The 22743-nt window shown below is 42.3% G+C and overlaps 1 protein-coding gene across 3 annotated transcripts in view; it reads right to left on the bottom strand.

The window, feature by feature from the left end:
* The window catches only part of LRMDA (leucine rich melanocyte differentiation associated), a 1173646-nt gene that overhangs the window by 665601 nt on the left and 485302 nt on the right, over nt 1–22743 (bottom strand). The window lies entirely within an intron of this gene.

The following is a 22743-nucleotide window of genomic DNA, read 5'->3' as shown; positions in this document are numbered from 1 at the left end:
GACCTGGGTTCAATCCCTGGGTTGGGAAGATCCCTTGGAAAAGAGAACGGCTACCCAATCCGGTATTCTGGCCTGAAGAATTCCATGGACTGATCCATGGGGTCACAAAGAATCAGACACAACTGAGCAACTTTCACTTTCTTTTAAGGCAGCTCTGATTCCATCCACAGGACACGAGACAGCATCTTTGGAGATGGTGACCTCCTGGAGATGAGGCATGGGGAGGCAGTGACTGCTTCCAGGTGGGGGCCATCTCCACCTCTGCTGCCTCAGCCTTGCCAGCCCAGAGCTCCAGGGTTGGCCTCGCCAGCAAGAGCCACATGGGCTGGACAACCTCTGCTGCCAATGCCTGAAATCCCTCCCCACATCCACAGCCTAACCTTCTTGGTGCTTTGTATTTGCAGAATTAGCATCTCACAGGAACAACTTGTGGGCAGAGGTGGTGAAGACACACGTATACACATACATGAATACCCAAGGCCTGGAGCTCCCTGCATCCATTCCCCCAGAGCTGAATGCTAAGATGCAGAAAAAAAAGGACTATGAGAGCCGCCAAGCCCCTCCAATTCCTCTACAGATCTGTGTGCCCCTGGACAGTATTAACACCAATGGCACCAATAAGGTCCACTCCAGTGCCTACAAAAACTCTACCTACTTCCAGACCTACTTCAAATACTGCATCCTCCAAGAAGCCTTTTCTATTACAATCACAAGGTGGAATGTCTCCCTTACTATGTCCATAGTGAGTATGGCCACCTCCACGACACCTATGTGATGAACTGGTATCCTAGCTATCTGCATTCTTCTCTTATTCCCTGCAGGACTACAGGGATAGACAACCTCTTGAAGAGATCATCACTACTCACCTCCATAATCCACTCATCTCCTCAGCCTCTGCCACCTGAATTCAGGTCAGGCAGGGTAATTGACTCTAAAAAGGACACCAAACTTGGAAACGCAAACACAGAGTCATGACGAGCTGATACTTCAAGCTGTGTTCTTGGGCGAGTCACTTAATCTCTGAACCTCAAGTTCTCTCAACTGTTAAAAAAAGTGACACATAAGAATTGCTAAGGTCCATGTCAGCCTTAAATTTCTCTGGCTTTATAACAAAAAGCTATGATAGTTGTAGCCAGGATGACATACTAACTTAATCCAGCGAGATGAAAAAAAAAAAACATTTTTTTTAAAATGGTCTAATAAGTATTTATTGGTGGAGAGGGGTATTTTTTTCTTTTGCCATTAAATCTCACCATATAGCCTTTGACCTCTTCATGGGGCCACAGCCACTAGAGGTTCTGTTGCCCTGTGTTTCCAAAATAACACCTGTTTACTGATACATTTGAATGACTTATTGTTCTTCACTTGTTGCTCAGTCATGTCCAACTCTTTGCGACACCATGAACTGCAGCATGCCAGGCTTCCCTGTCCTTCACTATCTCCCAGAGTTTGCTCAAACTCATGTCCATTGAGTCAATGATGCCACCAAACCATCTCATCCTCATTTAAAATAATTACTTAACAGACTTTTTGTGCACTGAGAAAGTTGTTTGTAACTCAGACACCAAATACTCTTAAGTCAACCCAGTTTACAAAGAAAGATCAATTGTAAAGAAGGACATAAGAGATGTTAGCTAACTATGAAATCTGTACTTTAGCTGACATCTTGACAAAGATACATCACTCATAATTTTAGATCCATACAAAGAAACTATGGATAGTTCCCCCCCATCTGTGGTTTTGCTTTATGCCACTTGTTACCTGAGGTCAACCGTGGTCCAAAAACCTCTAAAAGTTCAGAAATAAACAATTCTGAAGTTTTTAGTTGCATGAAATTCTGAGTAGCATGATGAAATCTCATCCTTTTCCTGCTGGAAGGTGAGTCTTTCCTACCTGTCACTTATTGACAGGTAACTGCAGTTACTAGTTACAGGTAACTAGTAGCTACAGTTACTTAGTACCTCTCTTAGTTTTCAGATCATCTGTCACAGTATCACAGCACCTGTTTTGAGTAATCCTTATCTTACTTAATAATGGTCCCCAAGCACAAGACTAGTGATACTGGTAATTCTAATATTCTCTTACTCTATCTAGTTTATAAATTAAAATTTACCATAGGTGTGTATGTATCAGAAGAAACATAGCATATATAGGGTTCAGTATAATCATGGTTTAGGTAACCTCTGTCCGTCTAGGAATGTATCCCCCACAGATTACTGAGGCGGGGGCGGGGGGGTACTAATATAACAGATCTATCTCACCAGAAAATGGGGCTCAGATATTTGGAGAAAACATTCGCATTGAATTATGCTTCTCAACTTTGGAGAGAGAACTAAAAATATCTGTTAAAGTATGTCCCTGCTCACCAAAATCCTAATTTTATGCATTTGCATGGCAGTAGATGTACATCCTTAGGAAGCAAATCTTTTGACAGAAAAGGTTGCACCTCTCTTTTCCCAGCACATGGGATTAATGAAGTCATAAGTTCATTTTTAAACTTGGAGTAAAACACAACACACTGCCAGGAGAAGTGAAACACCCATGATTATAAATGCGCCATTTCAACAGCTGGAAGCTAAGGAGCAACCAAATAACAGTGGAGAAAATAACCGCCAGCTGCAATTTTCTCTCTTTTTTTGATCCTTTTACAAGTATGTGTTGCCTGTGTTTTGACTATTTTTTGAAAAGGAGGAAAAAAAAAAAAAACATCGGGCAGTCTTCTCACTGAGGTTGCTTTTTGCAGACACCTTTTTTCAGATGGTATTACTTCACTTACAAACCTTCCCTTTTCTGTCATCATTTCTGAAGAAACACAGGAAGGCAGGAAGGAGCTTCCCTGGCACCACTGACCATGGAAATGCACAAGTAGGGGCAATGCAGCCAAAGGCAGAGCGTCCACATATGCACAGAGGGACATGCCTTTTGAAGGATAAGTTCATAAGGTATTTGAGAGGGAAGACCACAAATCCAAGCTTGCTTACTGACCTAAACCGACAAAAACTCAGACATAACTATTTGGGCTCCATGACTCCTCCCCATCCCCCTACTCTTCCCTGGGGACTTTGTGACATGAGCTGCTGGAGCACCCAGATAGGCTGTCCTGAACTGTGCCTTCGGGACTTTTGGGGCTTGGATGACGAACTCAGAGGTTTCCTTCCATTTAATGCTGAAACCCCACAGCAGTATGAGAAGAGGTGAAACAGCCTAGCTCAGCCTCAGAGAAACAGAATCAACAGGATCCCCTGAAGTCAGGCAGGGCTGACTTTTCCATCAGGCACAGAGAGCACACTGCCGATAGTCCATGAGACTTTAGGTGACTACAGAACATGCTTACATTTCTTTTAGGAGAAGAAGGAAAAAAAAATTAACTTTAGGCCCAAATAAAAGGTTTTAATGTATATTATTAGTAGATCTGTCTTTACATCTTTTATTTTGATTACTCTATGCAGGAAGGGGCCTACAAAGTGGGCCAAAGAGCCTGGAACCCATAAAAGTCAAGAGGAGTCCCTGATTCCAGATCATTCCTGCCTCCAGGCCTTTGCATGTGCTATCTGGAATACCCTGCTTCTAACTTCCCTTTATTCCGTGTATGAATAGACTCAACTTGGCATCTACCCCTTCCCTGGTATTTCCCTGGTTACTCTGATTAGTGACACTTTCTCTCCCTCAGTTTGAAATCCCCAGCAACTAGAGGTCACACCATAGCCTCACATTTACAAAGTTTATATTTCTCATGTATTATGACTCCTGCTCCTTCCTTCATCCCTAAAGACAATATTACCCCCTCACTGCTAAGATGACTGGAAGCCTCACCACTGCCTTCAAAATAGTCTGTGTCAGCCTCACATTCAAACCCATAATCAGATCCCCAAGTAACTCTCCTTATATTCCTCATCCTATCCAATGATCTCTGAACCACAGCCATACCAGATGCTCACCAAGTACACCTCATATTCCTCCCACCCCCAGGCCTCTGAAAAAGCTGTTTTCTCAGCCTGAGATGCCTTCCCTTTATCAGAGCTCCCTAACAAAAACCCTAACAATCCTTAAAAGCCTAGTTCAGATGTAACCTTTTCCAAGAATCTTCCCAAATGTTTCTGTTGAACCATATATCCCTCCTACTCTACCCCAGCACTGTGCATATCTTTTGCCAGGTTCATCAGAATATAACTTCTACCAAAGGAATTTGTAGACCATGCAAGACTCTTGAGTCCAAGTGCTCCCAGAAGCAAATGCTGAGACAAAGATTCAAGTCACAATATTTGAGGGGACGTGATCCCAGGAGTGGGGGAAGAGGGAAGTGAGACTGGGAAGGGAAAGAAGTGAATACTGGTGCATGGTGCTTTATCGAGCAAGTTACCATGGTGGCGAGCTGGAGCTCACTGCAGCCAGGGACATTCTGAGACAGAAAAGAATGTGCCACAGAGTTTTCCCAGTTGAGGAAGACAGGGAGTCTATCTTCCAACTCCTGTCAATCACTGGTGCAGGTGAGGCTGCTACTGAGGGACATTCATTCTCTGGCAAGTCCAGCCTACCCTCCCACAGGCAATGACGCTCCAGTGACCAGAGTAGCTCTTAGACAAACAGTTGCAGGTGCTTGTGGCTGGTCACTGGGTGGTGTGCATGGAAACTCTAAGACTTTAGGGGACAGGGGAGACCGACAGCATCTGCTACAGACAGCATGGACTTCTACAGCCTCAGTCACCCAGCAGGATTCTGTGCATGCAGCAGGCATGCAAGACACTCTCACGCAAAGGAAATCATGTTCAAGTTCCTTGAAGGCAGGGGCCACATGTGATTTTCTCAGGGCCTAGCTTCAGTATAGGGACTCAAATTATGTGTGCTGCTTGAGGAACAGTGAGTGATTTAGCTCAGAGTCCTGCCCCCAAATAAGACAATGCTAAATAAACTGAATTCCCATTTTATTGGCTACTATTTCACAAATGCTATCTAATTCATTTAAGCATTACACACCAACCCTGTTCCTATGAGTTTTAACCATGAGGACAGTAATGATAGTGTAAGGAATTAAATAGCTTCTCAAGAAAATGCATCTATATCCAGAAAAACAATCCAGGAACACAACAGAATTCTGGGCAATTCCGCGAATTTGCAGCTTTCACACAGCCTCTGGCACCTCAGTCTCCCAGGTGAAAGAAAGAAAGTGAAGTTGCTCAGTCACATCTGACCCTTTGCGACCCCATGGACTGTGGCCTATCAGGCTCCTCCATCCATGGGATTTTCCAGGTAAGAATACTGGAGTGGGTTGCCATTTCCTCCTCCAGGAGATCTTCCCAACCCAGGGATTGGACCTGGGTCTCCCGCATTGTAGGCAGACACTTTACCATCTGAGCCACCAGGGAAGTCCACCATGGAAGCCTCCCAGGTGGTACTGGCTAGTACCCAGGAACTGGGATGGAGAGCATCCCCCATCCCACCCCTCCAGAAGGACCCCCCCATCCCATGCCTCCAGCTTCCTTGTGCTCATACCATGTCACAATGGGTGCAGAAAGAAATGGCCTCAGGCCCAGCCAACATCAGACATAGCCAAAGCCTTAAAGAAAAATAATGTAAGCTCAGGCAATAGCATCAGGCAAGGGAGGGACAAGCCAGCTTGTCTTGCCAATTTCAGAGCAGAACAGATGTTTCTGCATCTCCAAGGTATCCACCCTCCTAGGACACCAGACATAGGTCACCTATCAGTCATTCATCTTTATGATGAGTTGCAGTGGCCAGCACACAGTCAAGATTAATGTACATCCTTTCCAAGAAATGCTGTTTAATGGAAAGGATATGCTGAGGGTGATTGTTCATGCCAGATCATTCCAGCTGACACAACCAACCAAGTTTCAACACTAAACTAGAAAAAGAAAATCCTGCATGCTGTCTTATTCCAAGCAAGAGACAGAGTAACCCACAGACAGTGTATGAGTTGTACTTCGTCTGGCTTAGTTTGATGAGACCTGGCCACCTTGAGACCTGTCAGGAGACCAGGGGTTTATAGGCTTGATGCAGCTATGACACCTGGCAAGCACTGTGGCTGGAAGATCACAGGAAATAGCACTCAGGAAACCTGGCTTCTACTCACAGCTCTGCTCCTTAAGATGACAACATCTTAAGCCATTCACTTCTTCCTGGGCCTCAGTTTCCCTTTCTAGAAAATGGACAACCTCCAAGTTTCTCCTTGCAGCTTTAACACAATATAAAGGTCTCAGAATCCTCATGTTACAGTGTATGATACTAACTTTCATTCCCAGGGTGATAGCACATAAACCGTCCAAAATGTTAACATCCTCACTAACACATTTTCATCTGGACCAGGGAAACTGGCCTACGGCTATTTGGTCCCCAGACACCTTTCGAATGAAATTGTTCCCATGGAAAATTACTTTATGGTTTAATTAGACAAAGAAGTCAGCAAAGGAGAAAAATAGAATTTGAAGACAGATCTTTAACATGAAAATTATTTTATTCCATTTGTCTCTAAGAGCCACAGAGGAATTACTTTGACCACCAGAGGGCTTTCCACACTGACAAAATGTATTAATAAAGACATAGGTGGTAAAATTTAAAAATAAAAAGTTCCAAGTTACATAGTCAAGAGCCATAAGGGCCTGGGGGCTGAAGTGAGAGGGAAAAAAAAAAACAAAAAAAAACTGAGTTTCTCCTATGATACACTTCCTTATATTATACAGTCAGGAAAAATTGCAATCTCTCCAACTTCCAGAAAACCATCAGATGACTTTGATGCATAGAATCAAAAGGAAATCACAAATTAGCTGTCAGAGGTTACAGCATCTTATTACTAAAATATTATTCCCCAAATGTTGAGCTAGTTTCTTGTATCCTTTTGTTTATTTGGTCAAAATTTTGAAGTACTCACAAATATAATGTGTTTTTAATACTTGGCGTGGGGATAGCCAATACTGTTGAACATGCACCACATGACAGCTTGGTAAATGTGTATATTATTAACTTTGTGTATGTTAACTTGCTCGATTCTCCAAAACTTCTACAGGATAGACTCCATTATTATACCTGTTTCACATATAAAGAAACTAAGCAGGTTAGAAGAGGTTAGAGGATTTGTCCAAGGTCAAGCAGCTAGCAATTGTCAAAAAAAAAAGCTCAGGAATAACACTATCCATCCAACAACAAGCAAACTTCCACTGACTACAGACAAGCATTCTATAAAAAGAGCCACTGTGGACCCTAACCTATAGAAATGCAACAACAACAACAGATCATTGAAAGGACACTGTGCCATGGGCTGGTACTTCTCTCTGCAGGTTCTCAGATGGCGTTCCACAGCCCCAGGCTTCCACACCTGCAGGGACACCTCCCAGAGGCCAAGGGGGTGCAAAGGGAGGTTCTGTGAGCTACAGGCCCCATTTTCTACCAAAGCCTCTTCAATTTATTTCTATTTTATGAATTGGAGATTTCCACATATGATCTAACCCAGAAAAAAAATTCTTGTAATACTAAAGTTTAAAATCTTCTACTTCATGAGATATTTCAGAAAAAAAAAAAAAATTCCCTCTTAGGGTGTGCTTCTCTTAAACCCATTCGACAGCACTTGCTACACTAGGGTGAAATATTTCTACTTGCATAGCTCCTTTACTTTATTGTTGAGGTCCCGGGGGCAGGAATAGTAATTTTTTTTTCAGTTTTAGGTCCCCAACATTTAGCCTAAGATTTAGCCTAAAGTTTTTAACAGATATCTGTAGGATGAATAAAGAAAGTAACAGGTATGACTCAGATGGTAAAGAATCTGCTTGCAATGCAGGAGACCTGGGTTCAATCCCTGGATCAACAAGATTCCCTGGAGAAGGGAATGGCTACATACTCTAGTATTCTTGCCTGGAGAAGTCCATGGACAGAGGAGCCTGGTGGGTCACAGCCCACGGTGTCACAAAGAGTCAGATACTACTGAGCAACTAACACACATGACACACACAGGTATGGTGAGCTGCTGTGATAGATAAACCACAAAGTTTGGGGCCCTAACAGAACAGATGTTTACTTCTTTCTTACAAAAAATCCAGTCTGATACGTGTCTAACAGGGGCCTTCCACACAGTGACTCGAGGACCTAGGCTCTGTCCACGTTGTGACTGCACCAACCCTCAGGCCTCAGAGTCCTGTCCTCCTACTGGCAGGTGGGCACAGAGAGCATGTTGAGCCGATGGTCACTGGGCTCTACTCAGAGCAAGAGGGCATGTGGTCCCTTCACAGGAGGAGGACAGCATTGGTGGACAGCTCGTCAACCCTTTGTTCCACAGTGACTTCAAGAGAAAGAGACGCCTGAAAGCAAGACTCAGTGCATAAGACATGGCTCTTAAAGAAAAATAAATAAATAAGAGTCATTAAAAGTTTTCAATTTAAAAATGCGCAAAGGTATAAATACAGCTATAGAAACACAAAATTACAATCTCACCTAAGGGATTTCCATTGCAGTTTCCCATCATAAACCAGACTCCCTACCTATGGGCATGCAAATGGCCTGAAACTAAAATACAGGTCAGCCTAGAGTCAACATCCCTACCCTTTACCAAGTGTTTGGCTCCTCCCTACAAGAGGATCCTGGTGGAGAGAAAACATAATTGGAAACAAGCAACTTATTGTGAGAGGCCTCAATGCAACACTGTGATGTGCAGGAAAGCCAACAGCCCCAGGTCTGGCCATTTTCTGTATCCACATAAGTGACGATGGACAAGTCAATCATGTTCCCTATGCCTCAGTTCCCTTCACTTGTCAAAAGGAAAATATAATACCTGCTTTATAGCTGGGTGGGGAAGAAAGCTGTTACCTAAAAGACAAGACTTGCCTTTTCAAAGTGTCCCAAGTATGCGGATCATGTGATAACAGTTCTGAAAAGTGCATAAAATATTTAAAATCATCCAAAGACACAGGGCACAGGTCTGTTACACAGCGTTTTCCAGCTAACTGGTGATTCCTCCATCTCATTACCATAATGGTTGATATGCTTGCTTCTTTCTGGAACCCTTCACCTTTCAGTCAGCCCAGTGTTTCCACTTTTACGTCTCCAAGAGTCACGCCCAACTCCACTGCTCACGGTCAATGTGTTTCTAACAAGAGAAACTCTGAACCTCTATGGATCTCAACAAGCACACCTATTAACTGGATACAGAACACCTTGGAAGCCTAAGCAGAGGCTTGGATCCTTCTCCTGAGACCCAGGCTCTGATTCCCAAGTCTGAGGCAGTGGTGTCAGAAACAGAACTGAGGCCACCACGGTGGTGATTCTGCCCTCCCTCTCCATGTGTTTTAAACAGTCTGACCATGTGGGAGGCACAGACATTAAAGGCAGCTCCACTCCAACGATACTGTTAAGTAACAGCAGAGTACCAGGCAATCACTCTTTAATGTCAGCCATAACCTTCATAAATGGGTTTGTAATGAGAAACCCTTGTTTGTCACAGAGAAGGTATGATTGATGCTGCCTATGAGTGAAATGAAGCCACAGTGACCATCTCAATAACATGAACAGCTGCCAAATATTCATTTAGCAGAATGAGTTTAGAAAACTTTGAGCAGATTGCTTTCACAAGGCTGCCTTCAACAAAAGGAAACATAATTAACGAGCTAATATCAGCATGTGTCTGGCTAAGCTAATGAATATCAAATTACACAGAAACCTGTATAAATCATCATTACCCTGAATTTTAATTGAACTTGCAATTAAACATGACAAATTTTATATACACTAAACCTTTAATTTATACTTTCAAATAAGGAATAATTTATCATTTTTAGTATTTCATAGTTAATTTCCCAATATGTGCACTTCTAATTAACAAGGACAGACAGGCATTTTAAAAAACACACACTCTCTCTCTGCTATGGCTCCGTTTATATCAATAACTTTCCCTTTTGTATACATTAGAAACTCTATGTCCAGAAGTTTGAATACCAAAGGACCTACTTGGATATTCGAGTAAAGATCTAATAGCTACACAGAACAAGGAGGAATGATTTCCCCTTCTGCTTCTCATCTGTCCCCTGGAAAAAGGAGATTAAAAGGACCAGACCATATTAAAGCAACTCGGCCGGACATCTCAATTACCGCCTTGACCTTGAACCCCCGACTCCAGCTATGTTCAGAACACAGGGCCTCTTTGCTGAAAGTGCAAAGCATCTTGTGTTTCAAAGCAGCACCACCTTAGAAATAAACTGCCTCACTCTGGCGTCAGCGCCAAGCCTATTTGTTTTACCTGGCCAGTCGGTAATGAGCTCGCTCTGTGGATGGATTTGTATTTTATTATTATAATTATGCCACCATTATAAACATACCTCGAGCAACCTCAGCATAAAAGGCAGGGAATGCTATTAAAACATACATATAAACACACGGGGAAACAAGACAGGATTGTAAAAGGGCTGCAACAGAAACTAATTGGGTTTGCTTTTTTCGTTAATCCCAGCCTATTAATATGGTAAGCAGTGTGGTCTAAGGAGCTGCATGCTGGGAACCTGAAGATGACAGTTGCATGCCAGGGTTAGCCTCTAATTGACTGTGTGACCAGGAGAAAACGCTTTACCTCTCTGTGCCTCAGTGTTCTTAGGGGGATTAACAAAGATAATGGAGATAACGGTGAGCACTTTAAACATGTGAAAATATTGATAATTTGGGGAATTATGTATGGCTATCATTATGTATGGCACCATTCTCTAGCTATAGAAAAGACAAACCCAAAAAGCAGACAGCTGATAACACTCATGTATACATATATTTAATGCAACGATCACATTAAGTATCAGCACTTGACTTCCTATTTTCTCCTTTAATATGTGAGGTAGGCTAGACAAATATTATCATCACCATTTGAAAGAGAGGCTCCTTCTGGGATTAAAAGTGAGATTCAGAATCTCAGATGAGGCTCTTCTGACCTCACTATGCTGCCTTCCAGCACTCTCCTTTGGGTAAAGGCTGGAGAATGTATGAGGAGATAAAAAAAAAAAAACAAAAAACTTTGGCTAGTGGAACCTCAATGACAAACACAGTGACCATCTCTCCCAGCCCTGTCCTGATCAGACTGATGGCTCAGCTGAATGTCTTAAGTCTGGAGAGGAAATAGACACCACTTCACAAAGGCAAACTCGAAGAAGGCGTGGAGTCAATAGCCCAGGTATCATCTACGCAAGGCCAAGAAAGTGAGTACATACATCCGCCAAATGAATGAGGGCAGAGAACACGAAAGACAACAGAAATAGAAAGGAAAAGACTTTTTAAGGGCTACTCTAACTACCCTTTCATCACCAACCTGAAGGCCCTAGAAATTCGATACTATCAAAAGAAGCTGGGGTGAGAGTCAGTTAAGAGAAATGGAAAGAAGTCTATTTAAAAAATTAATTACTGCTTCATTTCAATTGCAAAATCCCATTTTTGTTTCCAGAGGTCCCCGACCAAAGGAAACTAAAAAGCAATGCAAGGCAGTAGAGCTGGGAATTTGAATGCATTTTCTGGAACACAGTGCCTGCCCGTGCCTATGAAGCAAAGGGACAAATATTTTCACACATTATCAGATAGCCGAGTAAAACAGCCTCTACCAGAATTTACAACTGAAGGCTACCAGAATTTACAACTTGTGAAATTGTGCCTGTCCGTATTTTCTCATTACGCTGGGTGCAGGCTGCAGATAGAGTGTGCACTTTCTTTTTCCTTTTCTCCCCCGCTCTCCCCTCCTTCCACTGTCTCACTACTTCCTAGTTAAACCTTGTCTCAAGTTATCAACACTCTCTGGAGAGATAAGGCTCCTCTCACTTACAAGCTGTCACTAATAATCGAACTTTCAAGACTCCATCTCTAAGAGAGACTCCCCGAGCCACGCAGGTCATGAGAATTAACTGCCACCAGTCCTTGCAGAAAACTCAGCTCATCAATCTACAGCTTTCTCGTCATAATTAGAATAACGGCTTTGAAAATTTGGGCTGATGTTGACTTGGTCTCAGGCCGCAAAGAGCGCTGATTAAAATCTTGGTGTGAAAGTTAATGATAAGTGCTGGTGGCGTTGCCGTGGAGACAGGGACAAACAATTCCCTCGCTGTGACATTTTCAATGTCCTGGAGAAGAAAAACTGTCCTCTTTAGTGTGGCAGCGTATGAAGCTTATTTATGGCCACAGGGCTTGGTGGATTGATGACTGTCGTAACATACTGTCAAATCCTTTACTGACACATTCATTTTTTTGGAGCCCCTGGTGCAGCAGAAATAAAATAAAATAATAAAAACAAAACCAGAGGGAAAATTCTCCAGCGAACCAGAGACGGCCACCAGTGGACCTTCCTTTAGCAATAGGACCTCAGAGTTAATAGACAAAAAAGACTTTGGACTTCTTGGTTCCACAGCCAAGGAGAAAAGATGTACATAATTGAAAACTGCTGTGTAAGAAAAAGCACTATTGAGGCCACCCAATCAGCCCAGGAATGTTTGTGACCAGAGGAGCTATCTGTAAATATCCAATTGGTAACTATGAGTTAGTATTCTCTCCCTACTTGTTTTAGAGGATACTGGTTTAGAGAGGTAAGGAAGGACTTAGAACATTCTCCCAGCCAAAAGGACCAACTAGGACGTCTCCTGTCACTATGACACAGCATTCTCAGAGAGCATGCCAGCCACAGCGGCCACTTCAATGTTCAACATAAGGGTATAAGTCTCTGAAACCTGTGGACAGCTTCATGCCCTACAGACTCCATTCACATTCACCATTTCCTTTGCTCTTCACTGCAAAGCAAGCATCATAATGCCCATTCCCCTGATAAGAAGGCTGAGGTTCTGAACATTTTGAGTACCATTCCTAAAGGGACACAAGTCACTAAGCAAGGACTCCCAACTTCAATCTTCAGTAGTCACAATGAGTAACCAGCCACTTCTTCATATCAGCAAGCCAGCCCCACAAGTTCAATTTCACGTAGGAGTCTGTGAAAAGCTTTTGGTTCACTCCAGGAAGTAGCTGTGTTTTCACAGCAGATAAAGGGACTCTTAGTGATAAAGGCTAGTCCATAAAGACTGCTCCAGGCTGTGGCATTTTTCTAGTTCCTTTCATTCAAGGATCCTAGTCATCATCATTATTATTGTTGTTGTTATTAATAATGATAATGAAATAAACTATGCAAATGTGGGGAATGGCTTTAGCCCTGAAACGCAGACAGTAATGTGGTAATTTATCCAATAATGGAATCGCAAAGTGATTTTATTTGCTTTTATGGCTCCTTTCTTTCAGAGGAGCTGGGCATCAATAATGGCGATAGTAATGAAATCAACTATGCAAATGTGGAAATCGTTTTTACCCTAATGTACCAATTTAGCCAGCAAAGGGAATTCAACACAGTCTGATGAGCTTCCCAACACCCAGAGTGAGAGCTTTGATACTGACCTGCGCTCAGTTACCCAGATGTCATGATTAGTTTTCTAAGAGCACGAGCTTGTCAATATCCCTTAGATAATGACCACCTTCACTCCATGGTGAAAGATCTAGGAAGTGTCCTTAGTGATTTAAATACAGAGAGTGACTTTAACATGCAAACAAGATATATTCACTTGGATGTAATTCATTCTGCAGGCAGGAGCCCCACAAAAGGGCCCTGTGGCAAGTAGGCAGGGGGTTGTCTGGGGTCATCAGGTAGAACAGCTCCTTGGGTCCAGCTGTTTCAGAACAGCTCAGAAGGCTCTCTGAGGGATGGATGCCCTCTGCCAGATGAGGCCTTTTATCTGCTTCTGTTCTAGAGTCATTGGGGCCATGTGTCTGGCTAGATGGTGGGAATTCTGAAGGACTGGGGGAGGAGGGTTGCCAAAGGAGGCCAAGAGTACACCATGCCCAAGAGCCACTGAGAGAAGCTGGGGTAGCCACCTCTCCTAAGTTCAAGGTATTTGCTTCTCAATTCTCTTCTACAGAATCTATAATCATTTGCTGCTAGGACAGGGAAGAAAGCAGCATAAAAAAGAACAGGATACAAGTAAGACCTGGATGGCCAAGAACATTCAACAGATCTCTGTCTAGTACTTATTACGAGCTATAAATTTGAAAAGTTATGAGATCATTGAAAATGGAGATCTCATTTTTCTCTCTTGTCTCCAGAGCTTGGTACAGTAAGTATCCAACAGATGCTGAACAAATGAAGGAATAAAGAAATAAACAACAACAACAGAGGATAAAGGATACTCCAGTGAGAGAGTGCTCCAGATGTACACACTCAGGCACTCAAAAGCATGGAATATACATGGGCAATACTGCTCTCAGATCCAATGAACAAGAGCCCTTTACCTAGACTAAGAGTTTTAGAAGGCCTCCTATGACCCTCCCTACTACTATGAGCCAAGGAGTCCATGGCCTAGCGCTTTTCTAATCTACAGCCTATCACCCAGTTAATAAGCCATGTGACAGATGCATAAAATCTCCAAATTCCCTTTACAAATATCCCTGAGCATCTTTCCAGGGCCTGCAAAGACCTCTTCTCTGGGTCCTACCTCCCAACAGTGGAGGGTACCCCACCAGGGGCTGTGCCCCTAAGTCCAAGCAATAGCCAAACAGCAGCCACTGGTGGATGCAACTAGGGTGGGAAAGCTGGGTGTCCATATGCATATCTACCAAGGCCTCCCGTGGAGGAGAATGAAATCAGGAGTAGAAAGAGAAGGGAAGGAACTTGATTTGTACTCTCACCCTGAGCTTCACAAATGTTAGGGATGGACCTGTGCATGGATATTCATGTCCATCTTTTAGTTTAATTTGTCTGCTGTTAGTTTGGGCCAAAAGTCTGGGGAGGAGTACCTGCTGTATAAGAAAATGCAATTACCTTCTCACTTCGCAACTAACTAATGACTTATGCAGGGAAGAAAAGGACCACATGAAAAACCTCAGGTTCTAAACAGATTGTCAATATTTAAATAAATAAATAAAAAGGAAACTCCAGCAGTCAGTTCTAATTAATTCATGGCAATCAGCATCCCTTGTTCTATTAGTTACCATTATAGCAACACATTCTTGAGCAAAATACCAGAAGCTTTCATTAGAATCATTAACATAATCTGATAACTGATGGTGTTTGATTTCTGACTTTTGCACTTGGACTTGAAGCTTGTTACAAGATGTAATCTCATTGATTGTCTGATTTTTTTTTCCTTCTTCTCCACTTCTCCCCCACACACTGCCCCCACTATGAAGCCTTCACATGACATTTCTTTGTTAACTGTAATTAATGTTCACATTTGTCACAAGTTGTATTATTTGGAAAAGCAGTCGTGATGATAAAAGATGTGACAAAGAAACACACATGTCTTCTTATCCAAAATGGCTTTATCCTAATTTAGGTTTGGAGGGAAAAATAAATAAAATAAGTCAGGCATGTATTTGTTTTCACAATCACGATGGATTGTTTAAAGTGATGCCTCTTGAAGAAACCAATGCAATTAGCTTTCTCCATTTAAAAAAAAAGTGTCATTAAGCCATAAGTGAAAACAAAACAAAAAAAAAACAAAACAAGAAAATCTGACCTGAACGAAACAGACTGTAAATCTGTCTCACTTCCATTGACCACAGGGGCTAGAAAACAGAGGCTGTACCCAAGACCAGTGGGGTTCAAGGTGACTGACACAGAAGGAGAAACCATCTCTCTCTCCCCACCACCCCCACACCACTTTCTGCTTCTCCTTCCCTTTCTTTCTTTTTCTCATTATCTTGAAGTTTCCACTGCTGACCAAAAGGAAAGATACCTAAGCTCTATTAAGGTATCAAATGAGTATTCCTAGCCAAACGCTACCTTTCTGGCTTGAATGTCAGGCACGAGATATGGGGAGATTACAGGACAAACATGCTTATCAAAGAGGTACTTTCTTATTCAGCAAACAGGACAAACTTGAGGTCTTCTGTTGGAGGCCTTTATGATCACTTTGGGCATAAAACAGACAGGCAACAGTGTTCTGCTTATTTAAAAAGAAAACACAGAGGTAGGGCAGGGGGGAAACGTGTTCCACAACACTCAAATGCCCATTAGGATTCAGAGTTAGAATGGATCTGCGGAGATGTCCTCTCAGCTCAACAGAAACGTCCTTCATGGGTACAGGAGGCGCCATCTGTGTGCACAGACCACTCCAGGGGGTCAGTGCACGAGAAGGGTACGCTGTGTTCACACCACTGAAAAGTGGCCTAAACCGGCTCCCCTTGCTTTCACCCTCCCCCAACCCAGTCTCAAAGGGGTTTCCTCCATCGTGTACTAATGGTCTGCAATTTATTTTAAAGAGGCTATTTTGATCCTCAAGAAGTACTTAGGGGAGCCGGGAACCATAAACACCTCCTTTTCAAAAAATTTGTTTCCTTTTTCCCAGCCTGTAATTTAACTCTGACTGGCACCATTCAAATCAACTGTTCCAAGCACAGACTGCCATCAAGTCAGCTCCAACTTGGAGCACATTTTTACGACCAAGTTAGAAATCCCTTAAAACAAGGTTTTTGGAGGGAAACGTTTGACAGACTTAACTCTTGTGGTGCAAATATGCCACAATGACATAGCAATTAGTTATTCAAAATACGGGAAGGGATTACAAGCTTTTTCAAGTCATTTCATAAATACGTCCTCTTCTGGTATACAATCAGTAATTATACCATTCTTACTCAACTGTAAACTTCCTGGGTATGATTTATATCTCATTGAAATCAACACAAAAGTATTTGTTTTCTCAAAGGAAGGGCTCCAGCTCTAATCTCCAAGGCTCACACACATCAAAGCCCAAGAACTACTATTCTGCCTCACCAATGTAAATAAGATCATATACAAATCTTTATGCAAATTAATAGAGAGAGGTCTGTCAAGAAACATTTATCTTCTGAGCCCAATGTGGGTTTACACAGTGCTCCCCTAACCCTGCAGCCTCATCTCTTTCTGCCACTGGTTCCATTTTTGTCACGCTGGAATACACTTATAATTACCTAGCCATTTCATACCATTAGTGAATTCCATCTATTCTTTAGCTTCCTTTAGTTTCCACTGTATCAGTTCAGTTCAGTTGCTCAGCTGTGTCCAACTCTTTGCTACCACATGGATGGAAGCACGCCAAGCTTCCCGGTCCATCACCAACTCCCAGAGCTTGCTCAAATTCATGTCCATCGAGTCGGTGATGCCATCCAACAATCTCATCCTCTATCATCCCTTTCTTCTCCCGCCTGAAATCTTTCCCAGCATCAGGGTCTTTTCAAAAGAGTCAGTTCTTTGCATCAGGTGGCCAAAGTATTGGAGCTTCAGCTTCAGCATCAGTCCTTCCAATGAATATTCAGGACTGACTTCCTTTAGAATTGACTGGTTTGATCTTCTTGAAGTTCAAGGGACTCTCAAGAGTCTCCTCCAACACCACAGTTCAAAAGCATTAATTCTTCAGCGCTCAGCTTTCTTTATAGTCCAACTCTCACATCCATAAATGACTACTGGAAAAACCATAGTTTTAACCAGACAGAACTTGGTCAGCAAAGTAACTTCTCTGCTTTTTAATATGCTATCTACTTTGGTCATAGCTTTTCTTTCAAGGAGTAAGCATCTTTTAATTTCATGGCTGTAGTCCCCATCTACAGTGATTTTGGAGCCCAAGAAAATAAAGTCTCTCACTGTTTCCATTGTTTCCCTATCTATTTGCCATGAAGTGATGGAACCAGATGCCATGATCTTAGTTTTTAGGATGTTGAGTTTTAAGCCCGCTTTTTAACTCTCCTCTTTCACTTTCATCAAGAGGCTGTTTAGTTCCTTTTCTCTTTCTGCTATAAGGGTGGTGTCATCTGCATGTCTGAGGTTATTGATATTTCTCCCAGCAATCTTGATTCCAGCTTGTGCTTTGTCTAGCCCGGCATTTCACATGATATACTCTGCATAGAAGTTAAATAAGCAGGGTGACAATATACAGCCTTGATGTACTCCTTTCCCAATTTGGAACCAGTCCATTGTTCCATGTCCAGTTCTAACCGTTGCTTCTTGACCTGCATACAGATTTCTCAGGAGGCAGGTAAGGTGGTCTAAGAATTTCTTCTCTTTAAGAATTTTCCACAGTTTGTTGTGATCCACACAGTCAAAGGCCTTAGCATAGTCACTGAAGCAGAAGTAGATTTTTTTTCTGGAATTCTCTTGCTTTTTCCATGACCCAATGGATGTTCGCAATTTGATCTCTGGTTCCTCTGCCTTTTCTAAATCCAGCTTGAACATCTTGAAGTTCTCAGTTCATGCGCTGTTGAAGCCTGGCTTAGAGAATTTTGAGCACTACTTTGCTAGCATGTGAGATGAGAGCAATGGTGCAGGAACAACAGTTGTGCGGTATTGGTCTGGCAGGTAACAACTGTTCAAAAAATGTCTGTGGACAAGCCACCCAGGTAAACACAAAATATGAGTTTAAACTGCAGCTCCAGGAGTAAGACAGCTACAGGGAAACCTTTCTAACATGAGCTCATCTGAACAATTTTAGGTTTTTGTTTTTACATAACATTCTGGACATACTCTTGTCCCAGAACTCAACATAGAAATGATTCATTTCAAAGTTGCTTTCTCCACTGGATTATAAACTTCTTCATGGCTACACCTACCCTGGCACCATGACTGATAAGAAATATTTGCTGAAAATTCTGAACCAACTTTGGGAGAAGGATCTCTACTGAGAAAGAACATCAGTTTGCTGGAGGGGGTTGACGTTCCTAAATTACTGATCTACTACAATATATATATATATATATATATATATATATATATATATATATATATATATTCTTTGCATTTGAAATGTTTACTACAAGTGTGAAGTCAAAGAACCCTGCATCCGAACCTGAATTAAGCCCAAGCAGCAGGAGGGCACAACACAAACATTTTGTCCACCTCTCTGTAACACATGCCCAGCACACTGCCAGGCATATAGTTTGTCATCATAAATATTTCCCAAGTGGAAAGATGCAGGGATAAACGATTAAACATTCCTGAAGTCAAAGTTTCCAAAAGTATTTTCACATCTTATCTCCTATATACTGTCCCCAAGTCCTGCCATAATAGCTGTACTTCAAGGTGAAGGTTGTGGACCAGCACATCCCTATTCAAGCAGGCCAAGCCCAGAAGTAAATTGTTCCCCCAAGTTATTAATGAATTATTCTGTAACTTGGAATATATTTTCCTATAGAGGCAGACTTATACAGCATGGTCAGGCTTCAGAGGGACATACGAAGCCTTTCATCTTGGACATTAAGAGTTTCAGACTATCCAAAACCTGAAATGCATTTTCCGCCCTTGTTTTGTGTAATTCCCTACTGTGTGAGGCCTTAAGAGTGGGAAGCGGCCACTCCAAATCTCAACAGAAGCCAATTAGTTTCTATCTCCCCTCTCCCTGCCTTCCTGGCAGTCAAAGCATGAACCGGCCCCTCAGCTCAGTTCTTGAACATCTCCTACCTGGACCGATCTGAATTATGAAAACATGAGACAAAGACACAGGGTGATGACCACTCATTTGTGTTGGAGTGGTGTCAAGCACTGAAGGCTCAGATTCTGACCACAACAGTATTTTTTGCAACTTCTGAACATGCTGTGATGTCTCTTCTCTTCACGAGGCCCTCCAGCCCACAGTCTACTCTGAGAGCCTTGTATGTAATGGATGTCTTTTTTTTTTTTTTTGGTATTTTCTTATTTGTCTGTCTGTCTGGGAAAGGAGTGGGGATTAAGACAGCAAGAGGCAATTTCTTTTGTTTGCAACCAAGAGTCTTTACTGGTACCCTATGGACGAGACCAAACAGGGTACATCTGCCTTGAAAAGTAGTAGGAAGAAGTGCTCTAGCAAACTGGTCCATATATCCCATAAGCCAAAAAGAGGCTTTGCTTTTCCCTGAGTGTGAGTCTTGGCAGACAGATCATTTTGACCAGAAGAAGGAGACGGGCTGACCTTAGACAATCCATTATCCTGCTCCAAATGACCTAGGCAACTACTGATAAATTCCTCAATCCCTTAGTCTCAGTTTCTCAAGCTATGCTGTAAAGTGAAAGAACTGACCAGATGACCCTTCAAGTACCTAACAGATCAAGGATATTTTAAATCTCAGGTTTGGTGAAGGTGAGGAAAAAATACTTTAGGACCAGGAAGCATTTTCCAGCTGTTTGTCAACTCAGAGATTTCTAATCACCCCGAGTCTTACTCCAACCCTCTCCAGACATCAGAAGAACAGTGTACAGAAGCATGTGTTCCCCCACTTCTACAAGGGTGTTGACCCTAGACCATGATCTTGATTAGAAAACGAAAGGAAAGAACCCTATAATGTTAAAGGCCTAATTAAATTTGTCATTAAATCAAACTCTTCAACTTAACCTTTGGTTCTAGGGAAAGAATTGTTGGTAGAGAATCTTGCTATTCATTGGACAGCCATTACCCATCCTAAGAGGCATATTTAAACTCATTATTACCCCAAACACATAGCTAGATATTCTTATTACTCATGGGGGGAGAACAGCCCCTGGTACAGAGCAAGCCTGGGTGTCTGCTAATGTTGAATACATTTCAGCTTTTCTACAGTAAGACCTTAATTTCAGAGATTTATAACCAGTGTAAATCTGCCCTGAACAGAAGCCTGACACAAAATTACTTTGCCCGGTAGCAATTTTTTAAAGTTTTGGACTAAGTGCCTTTCATTCAACTTTACAAGCCCCCCAAAAATGAAACAAAGCAACGCACCATAAGAACTACCTTTAGGCTACAAATATTCTCTCTCTCACTCACACTCACATACACAAACACACATACATGTGTGTGCAGGCATGCACACACTGCATGCCCCCAGAGTCAGCAATTTTCTTCTTGGGTAGCAGGGTTCATGCCTCAGTGCAGTACCAATAAGGGAGAAGAGGGCTGGATAAATGTTCAGAGATTTCAGAAACCTGCAGCCCAGCCTGACTCCTAAAACCATGGGCTCAGTCCTTTGTGTGGAGTCCTCACCTTCATTTAGTATCAAAGAAGTCATGGTCACTCTGTGCAGTGAAGAATCTATGACTGGGGGCACATTCTCAACACTCAAATAGGATTCAGCCAGGAGCACACTATGGGGCCACCAGTCCCCAGTACATGCCAGGGATAACAAGAAGGTCTAAGGGTTTCAGAGGCAACAGACAGTGAAGAGGAAGAAGCCACAATTAAAAGAAAAAAAATCATCAATAAACAGCTGAGTGCACTAGGCACTATTCTAAGTATGTTACACATATTATCTTACATAATAATCATCATAAACCCACAAGGTAGTAGATACTATTTTCAGATGGAGAAACTGAGAAATAGGTAAAGTAAATTACCCCAAATCATACAGCTAACAGGTGATGGAACCAGAATTGGAATCCTAGCAGTTCCTCCTAGCAGCACTAATGTTTGTATCCATTAGTGCCAAAGTATTCATTCCAAATAGTGCTATCATTATTTCATTCCAATGCCTATGAATTACTATAAGAATGAGAATTGTAATGGTAATAATGGTTGGTATTGGTGGAACACATTATGTACTTCACACGTGCTTTGTATCCATTAGCTCAATCTTTGCAACATGCCAACAAAAGTGATGCTTTTATCATCTTTAATGTACACACGAGACCACAGATGCAGTGGTTACATGAGCTGCCCAAGCTCACAAAGTTGTTAATGAGAAGACTGAAACTCACCCCACATCTGTCTGACTCACAAACCAGTCTTCTACCCATTTTACAATACTCACTTCTCAGGCTCTAAACTTTGTAGCAAAGTGAAAGCAGGGCTACTGTGATAGCAATTTCCTATTCTCTCTTCTCTGGTATTCTAAATACAGACCCACTGTTTCAGCAAAACTCTCTGCCATCCCCCATGTGCCATTCTAAATTCTTCTCTATTTCTTTGTGCGAGGTGCTCTTCTCCACTGGGATTATCCTAGGCATGCTGGAGCTATTCCAACACCGTGAAATTCTTGACGTTTACTCTGTAGATCATATCTCAGTTTTCCATGTCCACTACCACTGTTCAAGTCCTAGGAGTTTTAAGAGCCTATCACAGCGTGGAATCAAACTGTCTGGCTTAAATTCAGACTCTGATGTTAGCTAGCTTTGTCACTGTGAGCAAGTTACTTGTCTGTATCTTGGTTTCCACATCTGTAAAATGGACATACTATGACTACCTACTTCATAGATTTTTTGGAAATTAAAAAATATGATATATGTAAAGGACTCAAGAGAGCACCTTACACTCAGTGAGGGCTCAATCAGTGTTTAGTTTTGTTGATAATGGTGTTTTAGAAAATATTTTGAGTCCTTAAGCTCATCTCTGCTCCCAGATACACTCTTCCTGAATCTACCTAGTACCTGACTGCTGCTGCTGCTAAGTCGCTTCAGTTGTGTCCGACTCTGTGTGACCCCATAGATGGCAGCCCACCAGGCTCCCCCATCCCTGGGATTCTCCAGGCAAGCACACTGGAGTGGGTTGCCATTTCCTTCTCCAATGCGTGAAAGTGAAGTCATTCAGTTGTGTCTGACTCTTAGCGACCCCATGGACTGTAGCCTACCAGGCTCCTCCATCCATGGGATTTCCCAGGCAAGAATACTGGAGTGCGCTGCCATCGCCTTCTCCGTAGTACCTGACAATTCAGCTTAAAACACTTTCCTCAAGTTTCTCATTGGTTCAAAAGTTGCATGTCATTAGTGATAAAAAGCCAAATACTCACTATCTGAAAATGAGGTCACATAAAGTATGGTGGTGACCACAAGACTTCTTCTGT

The sequence above is a fragment of the Dama dama genome, chromosome 15 (assembly GCF_033118175.1).
Source record: "Dama dama isolate Ldn47 chromosome 15, ASM3311817v1, whole genome shotgun sequence".
Taxonomy (NCBI): Eukaryota; Metazoa; Chordata; class Mammalia; order Artiodactyla; family Cervidae; genus Dama; species Dama dama.
This window is presented reverse-complemented; position numbering and strand designations above follow the sequence as displayed.